We start from the raw sequence: 9453 nt of genomic DNA on the forward strand, positions 1-9453 counted from the left end.
TTGCTTCACTGGCCCAAGTTGGCACCATCATTGCACTCTTCCCAGGTGAGGCAGATCAGTCACCGGCCTCTGGACGGCTGCTCACGGTGGCTGCGGGCTACACACGGTAGTTTATGACATCCCACTGCAGCAGGAGACTACAGCCTATGCCGTCGCTGGCGACCCACAGCAGCCCAGCCCCAAGTCGAGCTGTCGTTCACCATCTTAGCTACAAAGGGCATTGTCACTGGCCCTCATATGTGGGATCCGAACCGGGGCCCTCTGGCATCCCAAGCCAGCTCTTAGCCAATGTGCTACTCGGCCGGCCCTGGTTTGTTTTTTTTTTTGAAATTTTCATTCAATTTTATTATTTCAGATCCTCAGATATTTCTTTTCCTCCGTTCTCTACTTGTTTCTTCTGGAACTCCAATTAGATAGCTAATATTTCTTATCCAATCCTCCAGATCTCTTAACTTCTTTCATATTTTCATCTCCTCTTTGTGCTGCATCATGGGGTATTTATTTGGTTCATTTATTATGACTTTGGAGTCTGGTGTTTGCCACATAAGCAATGGCTTTCCATGTGTGCTGCTTTCCATGAGACTGATCTCCAGACCGACCAGCAGTGTATTCTGAGACCACGTTTTTGCTGAGCCCAGGACAGAATCCCCCATGAGCCCTGGTAGTGAGCAGTCTCACTCTGTCTTGGCCCCAAAGTGGCAGTTAGCAACCATCTCAGACTTGAGTATCACCTATGCAGGTCTGGGAAGCAGAAGGCCAGAGGCAGAGGGGCCTGCTAGAATAAGGATGAGGAAGTCCTGGGAGCTGCAGGGTATCTGTACCCCTTCTCCTTTCTACCTGATGGGGAAGAGGATCCTCTGTTCATGGGTGAAACCTTAATAGCTCCAAGGCTGCAGCTAAGCAAGACATGGGATGGGCATTTCTCTGACTCAGTTTTTTTTCTTAGAAATAAAGTTAAATCTTTCCTCATGGGAGAGGGAGTAAATGCCATTTGAGACTCCACTATGTAAAATACTGTGGCTCACAAATATTCTGCTGCTAGGATCTTGAAATTGGGGGTAGGATCTCCGTTTTACAGGTGAGGTAACTGAAGCTGAGAATGCAGGAAGTCAAGCATACATACAGTCTTGAAAGGTGTTTTGGTTTAAATGTAGAGTCTGGAGTCAGACATTTTGGGTTTGAATCCTGGGTCTGCAGCTTTTTATCTGTGTGACCTTGAGTATGTCATTTAACCTCCCTGTTTTATATTCTGTAAAATGAAAATATTAGTATCTCATAGGGTTGTCTTTACAATAGTTATACTTAATTAAGTTAATTATAGAGAGATTGAACATCAGTACTTTAGCACAGAATGTGAACTAAATATGTTTCATCTTTTATTAAAACCATTATCAATATCTGAACTAAGTTTGAAATACTGTAGGAATTTGATTCATATAAGTAGGAAAACAACTAATTTTTTTTACTTTTTCCTGTTACCCATGTAGATGTAACAATATTTTCCTCACTTCCCGGAAATGGCTCTGTTCCACAATAGCATTTCAACATAATCCAGGAAGTAAGATTTTATAATTGGAGTGTACTAGACACATTCCAAACCCATTAATCACGTTTAGAGACCTGAATCCTCTAAAACTACCTTATAAGCCGACATCAGAAGAGAGGCTATATATATTCAGGCCACAAAGTATTGTCTTCATTAGTCATGTCAGGAAACTGGTCAGAAATCAGCCTTTCTGATACAGATTTCAAGCTATGTGCCTTCCCAACTTCACAAACACACAAACTCAATACATTTTTAGTGTATTGTCTAAGGTTTTTTATTTATCAGGCTTTACCTGAATAGCAACATCACCCAAGGGCCATTGTCTCAGAATCCATTCCCAAGTCTAGTGTAAACTCAAATGGAAATGCAATAAGAAGCAATAAAAGCATGCTTTAGGTCAACTGGCGGGTCAAAGTCCCAGAGGCTTATGATGCTGAAGCACTATTGCTATGCTTTGTTGATAAGGTTTTTTTCTCCCCTCTCCCCAGTAGATAACATTAGTTAGAATGATGGTTAAGTCAGAGCACCTGAAAGAGTCTTTGAGTGGGCACTCTTCTAAAGTGTTAGAATCTGTGGTGAGAAGAATTAAGCAGGAGGTAAGTTGAAGATTGGACTAATTAGCTATGTGTCCATGGACACTACTTGTTCTAGTGACCAGGTCAGCAGTCCCTGGTGGGAATCCCTGCCCCTTACACATTCTCATTTTCTCTCCTTCCTTCTCCCCTACCCCTCTTCTCCTTCCTTCTTTTCCTCTCTCCCACTCTCTTCCCCTCTCTCCTCTCCTAGCTTTTGGCTTTTGCCCAGGTGGGAAACTTTCTGCTACGTGCTGTCTTACTGGTCTGCCTTCTGGCTGGGATCAAGGAACACAAACAAGGGCATTGGGCATGAATCCCTAACAGGGTTTTGGACAAAGGCCCCATGCCAAATCTGTTTGCTTAGTTCTATAAAGTCTAGATGTGAACTTAACAAAGGTCCTCATTGACTAGGAATACTACTACCACCAACATTATTACCAGATCCCTGACCTTATTGCTGAGCTGTTTTGGGAAAGGACCATCCATCCCACCCTTCTTATCGCCTCAGAATTCAGATGGATACAATTTTATGCTGTAACAGACATCAGTAATTGTGGCAACTCTGGTTCCCCTCAGCATTCACCTTCAGTTGACACGACAATTCTTCCTCAAACTAATATTCCTTCTATAAAAATATCTGGCATAACTTCTGTGCCTCAGTTTTCTCTTCTACAAAATGAAAATAATAATAAATAGTACCTACCTCATAAGATTGTTATGAAGATTAAATGAGTGAATATGAAGAGCTTAGAACAGTCCATGGCATGTAATACAAGCTATAAAGTCTTAGTGGTTATAACACATTGCTTATAGGGCTATAAATTGCCAGGTCTCTTCTGGACAACAGGGTAACAAACATTATCAAGAACCTAAAACAAATGACTCTCAGACCCACATATTCCACTTCTAGAAATCCCAGAAAGATATAACTTGGTAACTCATAAACCAATATAAATCACAGGATTATTATAATAAAAGTTAGAAATATGAGTGTTGAACAAGATCAAATAAATCATGGTACCCATTACTGAACTGAATCCTTTACAGCTTCTAAAAGACTATAGCAATATAAATCTTTAAAAATCTACAAACCTGTGTGCATAGGCTATAATAACTGTAATGATGAATGCTCCATGTGAAAAATGGAGTGTGTGAGCTGTGGCATTGTGGGTTTTCCTTTTTCTTTCATCACTAAAAAGGAAGAGATCTGCAGCAGATACTAAAAATAGTCAAATAAAACCAAGAGTAGGACTAGAAGACAATAGGTTTCTTTACTTTTTTTCAGGAAGTCTTGCCTTTAATGATTGACAAGTAAGTACCCCTTCGCAGTTCTTTTCTGGGATTGGTTGCCTTTAACTTTCGTTCTTGGACAAAGTTTGTTCAGAAAAAGGCACTCCTATTAGAGATAAGCAACAGCTGTCTACCCAGTGCTATGGAGCATCGGGTCTCTTTTTGTTGATACTCCCTTGTGTTCTGGGGCTGAAGGCAGCCTCCGTAATCAGTCACTAGGAATGTGTGGCGTCTTGACCATCTGTAATAAAGAACAAAGGTGGTTCCATGCAAGCTTTACTTTTGCTTACAGGTCTTATGAAAAAAGGACTACTATTCACCCCCAAATGATGAAGGCAGGCTGACTGGAATGGAAAAGTACATGTTCAGGAGGTTTAGTTGTTTTATTCAAGATGTGTTAATGTGTGGTTATTCCAATATTGGGGGGAAAAGCCTAATTCATTTCTATTATAGTCCAAGTACCTGAAGTAAAGGAAAGAAAAACCCCACCAAGTGTTAAAACTAGAGTGTCAAAAAAGACCTTGAAGTAGCTTTACCTTCCCTTCTATAATAGTAAATGGCAGAACGACCTGGTAAAACACAATGGACTGTGGCAAGCGCCACTAATATCACCAGTGTCCCAGGAAGAGTGTGATTAAAAACCACCTATGAGAAACTTTTACATAGATGTAAACCCAGACTTATTACTTGATGGAAAAGGCTTGAATTTAAACAAACTAAATTAATGAATTCAACAGTCTACAATATAATTTTGTAACTATATTGTCTAGTCTTAGACTCTTCAAAAACTACCTAACATTTCTCTACCAAGAAGTATTTAGATTGTGTTTTCTTTTCCACCCTTCCAAAACATTCCTGGAAAAGATGTTGGGAATGTCACATCTATTTTCTGAATACACTTCAGGTCTCAAGTGGTGAGTGTGCCTGATTCTCTGTCTTACAAGCTGAGGACCCTCATCAGGGAAGCTCTAGGAACCCATGAGGTGGAAAAGATGCCCCTTCCTTGAAGGTATGGAGGGGTCCCTTGGATACTGGTGCCAGTTGATATTTACTATGCTTGGAAGATTAGGCATGGTTCAGCAAGGAGCAAGTAAACCAGGAAAACTTCCCCAAAGCTAGTCCATGTCACTCCCATGGAGAGCAGGCCCTTTCTCAGTCTTTATCATGGAAAAGTTATACTTGTCCCTCAGCCCCTGGAAGGGTTCAGTTATTAATTCACCCATTTATGCCACATTTTATTGCACTCTCACTATGGATCAGGCATTGTCCTGGGTACTGGGGATTCAATAGCGAACCTAGAAGACTAATCCTTTCCCTTATGTACTTTATATTCTAACTGGGAGACAAACAAGAAAACTTGGGAGTATATTAGTTGATAAGTTGATGTATCCTGTGGAGAATCAGGGAAAGGGGATGGAAGAGGGTGGTAATTACAGTCTTTAAAAGGTGGTGAGGAAGGGCCGGCCGAGTAGCTCGTTGGTTAAGAGCTCGCTCAAGAGTTTGAGCTCTGAGCAACAGCAGTTAGAGTCCTGGCCCGAGCTGAGCTGCCGCTGAGCTGCCAACAGGTAGCAGGATGGCTCAGCTAAAACAAAACAAAACAAAAAACAAACAAACAAAAAAAAAAGGTGGTGAGGGAAGGCCACATTGAGAGGACATGTGGGAGAGAGCCATGCAACTAGCCATCAGGGGAAGAGGCTGCCAGGTGGTGTTGAGGCCCTGAAGCAGGGTTGTGCTTGGTGTGTACAAGGAACAGCATGAAGGCCAGCAAGGGGGCGTGAGGGGAAAGGCAGAGGATGAGCCTTTGGAATAGCCTGGACAAAAGGGACTGGATGGTGAGACTAACAAGAACAGTCTATTTCTTCTGTTTTTAGATGTGGACGAGGATGAAACTGGCCAGGAGCTCTGTGGTGATGGAACAGAATGTGTCAACAGTTCTGCTGCCAAAAGGAGTATGAAGACCATGTCCCCACTCAGCTGGGCATGCTGTGTGTGCGTGCTCCTCACGCCGGTGTTGGCTGCCCAGATGCTCTCCCACTTGGTATGCTTCTGAGACCTGTATGTCCTCAGGTCAGGGTTGAGCTCTCATTTTGATGCCTCCAGCTGACAATATCAAAGAAAACATTCTCTGAAGGATAGGAAGTCCAGGAACTGTTCTAGAACTTGGAGTGCAGTGTGAAATCATTTACCATGAGAATCTTCATTGTACTGATTTTTCTTTTGCAAACTTTAGCTTTGGAGTACTTCCATATGGATGCTATTCCTGACTCTGATCAAAGTAAATGTGCATAGGAATTAACTTGAACATCTGGTTGTTTCCCCAAGGCTCTATCCATTATGTTCTGGTTTTCAGATGTTTTCTTATCAAAGATGACATTGGGCAGGGACTTGCACTGGGAAATTGAGTTAGCTCCTGAGCAGTCCAGACAGAGCAGTTGGTAATTAGCTGGCCAATGCCCTTCACCAGTTCAAGGAGCTGCTGCTCGTGATGGCAATTCATTCAGTACAGTTACCTGGGAAATAATGTAAAGTGCTTGGTGCTGCCACAGATCAATAGACATGACTTCTATTTCCTTCTTGCTAACTTGCCATGTGAGCTTGGTCCTTGGGTCTCAATATCCCTATGAAAGAAAGGGTTTGACTAGATGTGGAAAGTTTTGTCTAGCCCTTTGAATCTTAGATGCTGAAATTCCAGCAAAGATGCTATATACCATAATCTTTTTCTACTGGAGAATCAGGGCAAGTGGGTGATCCTGCAGTACTGTTTGCATAGTTCTTTGGGTAATTGTGTGTGTTTCTTGGTTTTTATATTTCAAGAGAGGATTAAGTTTGGCCCAAAATAGAGGCTCAATACGTATTCATTGAATTTCTTATGACTAGAAACCTACTTGTGACTGACAATTTGTAATTGTTGGCTCACAACCTTGGGGATTCCCCTGGTGAAATTTGAAACTGGCCCCCATACACAGAGAAGGCAAAGAGAAACCGAAGAAAGAGATGGGCCACTCCAGATTGGTAGGTGGTTGTTTTAATAAGCAAGGCTTGTCTTGAACAGCTGCAAGTCGAGTAGATCTGTGCACCTACCTGCCAGAATCTTAAAAGTTTATATAGAGGCCTTAACTAGGTTCAGTCACATATACTGTCCAGATGGCCTCAACCACATGTTGCTCACTAAAGGCTGTGTCCTTGAAATGGCTCCTAGTGTGGGAATGGTGGGCAGAACATACATTCCAAGGACAGCAGAGGGGGTCAGGAGCCTCCAGTTGCCCAGCTCCAGCTTAAAGGTCAACCAGCTGTCACATCCTCTCAATGACTTCCTCCAACAGTAATTTTTCCATGTTTCTCTTCCCTGTACTCCTAAGTGTGCAGATAAGGCACGGTCTTAGTCTGTGCTATAACAGAATACCAGAGACTGGGTGGCTTATAAACAAAAATGTATCACTCCCGGTTCTGGAGCCTGGGAAGTCCAAGATCAAGGTACTGGCAGATTTAGTATCTGCTTCTTGGAGAACCATCTTCTTGCTGTGTCCTCATGTGAAAGAAGGGGGTAAGGGGTCTTTCTGGGGCCTCTTTTATAAGGGCACTACTCGCATTCATGAGGGCTCTTCCCTCACGATCTAATCACCTCCCAAAAGCCCCATCTCCTAAACCATTATATTAGGGGTTAAGGTTTCAACATATGATTTGGAGGGGACATTAACATTCAGTCCATTGCAGGCAGTGACAAAAGTTAAGGTGAAATAAGGTCTGTGAGTAGCCATCTTGAAGTTTTAGAAATCTGTCATCTGTGGATTTTGCTCTAAAAGTTGTCTCTAGATGGTATGCAAACTAGTTCTAGTTCTTTGAATCCATAGTAAGTTACATGATGATAGAATACATTTAGGAATACAACTGACCTTCATGCTTCTCTGGGTGCATGGTCTCAAAGTTAGTTTCTGTCTTTCAAAAAATAGACAAAGAATTAATTTCTGATATGCCTAAGATGGAAGACTTTTAGTCATTAGCTCATAGGCAATTTAGATTCTGCATTACAAAGGGATGTTGAACATTTTCCAAAGTGAATTCTGAGTGTGTGCATGGGGTTCTTAAGGAAGCATATGGCAAAAGTTGGTGACAAGTCCTTATATTACCAGATTCATTTTGTTCCAATCCTGGCTTTGGCTTTTGATAAAATATTAGTAGTTAATTTGTTTATTCTCTTAAAAAGGTATCTTCTATGTCCCAGGCAATATGCTAGGGACCATGAGTTTAAGAGTATAAATCTCTGAAAGTGTTTTTGAGAGCCTATTAGGTAGTGGAATATAAGCCTGTCATTTGGTTCTCTTAAAAAAAAAACAACCAATAAAATGTTTCCTTGTATTTCAGGAGCTGGGTTATATTTTGACTACCTGGACCTGCTGGTTGCAGTTGCTGTGTTCACTGCAGTTTTACTTATGTTGGCTATTGGCCTTGTTTGACTTGTGGCTCGAATCTACATTAAGAAGGTGAATAGGTCAGAATGTGGCATCACCTGAGTGCCTGCCTACCTGCTTTTGACCTGAGGAAACTGTGCAAAACCCTCCCTTCAATCCGTACCAGCCTAAGCTGCATGCCAAGTTTCCAGATGGTGCTCAAGGCCAGAAGGTTCTTCACAGCAGGGGGACTGTACGTGTGGGTGGAGCAATCAAAGAGGCTTTGAGGATAGATAGCTGCTGTCTCTATAAAGGAGGGTGGGAGAGAGACTACCTTGTCCGGGAGGTGAAAAACTCACTGTGCTGTCAAATCACACAGACAGTCATGAATTCAGGAAGAACCAGCTGGATTCTGATCCTGTTTGTTACCCCTGTTCTCTACGGTTCCAACTTTGTAGTGGTTCCTCCTCTCCCTGGGGAGAAAGCCTGTTTGCTTTGGGCCCTGCATCAAGACTTGGCCTATAATTCCAGCACAGGGCTGAGAGAGACCTCTGGTGACCCAGACACTTCAGGTGATGAGTGTGGGCTACAGAGGTGCCCAGGGGAGCAAGAAGCACTTGGTACCAACTTACAAAGTTGGATGAGTTTAATGATAGGCTAAGGAACTGTTCACATGGTTTAGAAAACTCACTTGACCTCAGCATTTTTCTCCCCTTTTAGGGGAGACGAAACTCCCCTAAAAGTAGGGGATAAGAAACTCTTGCTCTTGATTCTTTTTCTTTCATCCTTGATTATATTTTATTGGACTACAAGTTTACATTTTGAGAGATTTTTGTCTTCTGTTCTTATTCTGTTTCAGCCACTGTACATGCCAGGCTGATGTTAGAGCCCTACAACCTGTTCTTAAATAAAAGAAACCTTTTGTGTATTAAAACAACAATGACAATAACAACAACTCTGTGGACCAACGTCTTTAAATTGACCACTCATGTTTGGCTCTTTATCTTTTAAAATGCAGGCATTTACGATGCCTCTGCTCTTTGCCTCTACTTGGCATTTTGTGGAGGAGACATACTGGAGAGGTTGCAAGAGGCCTTAAATATGGTTCCTGCCCTCGCTATGCTTGCTTTAATTGTATTGAGCTAAATGAGTAGGAGAATTAAACACAATTAGGGAGTAGGTGCTTGTGTCCTATGAAGGTAATAGTGGGAGAAATTTGTACCTTAGAGAAGGAAAACTTAGAGGCAGGCAGGCCGAGCCCTAAATTTCTAGAAGCAGGAACACTCGATCCACAGTGCCAGGTATGGGCCTGGCCTGTGGAAGGAACTCCTTTACCTGAAGTAAAGCTGCACGATAAAGAGTGCACTGAAGCTGGCCTTAGGCTCTTGGGAGATGCAGGGCTTAATGGCAGCCTCCTGCCCCAGCTCCCACATCCTACCGTCTCCCAAGAGCAGCCTGGTAAGCTGAATGGAGCTGGAGGAGAGCTGGGAGGGGAGGATGAGTCACAGGGCCCTTCTGAGAGGAGGGAGGGGAATACAAGGTCTCAACTGCTCCAACTGGACTGAACCAGCTGTGGGGGTGGCATGGAGCTGACTCATACCTGCCTCATGGAAAGCCGGAGCACTGGACCAGGGTGCTGTTGCATGAATGTGGC

At 42.7% G+C, this 9453-nt stretch overlaps 1 long non-coding RNA gene across 3 annotated transcripts in view; it reads left to right on the forward strand.

The window, feature by feature from the left end:
* LOC109378284 (uncharacterized) overlaps positions 1–9453 on the forward strand; it is a 145139-nt gene that overhangs the window by 21907 nt on the left and 113779 nt on the right. For all 3 annotated transcript variants that reach the window (XR_002122983.1, XR_002122973.1, XR_002122987.1), the window contains one exon: positions 5283–5449. This is a non-coding gene — a long non-coding RNA (uncharacterized LOC109378284). The remainder of the gene's footprint in view (positions 1–5282; positions 5450–9453) is intronic.

This window comes from Hipposideros armiger, unplaced genomic scaffold (genome assembly GCF_001890085.2).
Source record: "Hipposideros armiger isolate ML-2016 unplaced genomic scaffold, ASM189008v1 scaffold_2, whole genome shotgun sequence".
Lineage (NCBI taxonomy): Eukaryota > Metazoa > Chordata > Mammalia > Chiroptera > Hipposideridae > Hipposideros > Hipposideros armiger.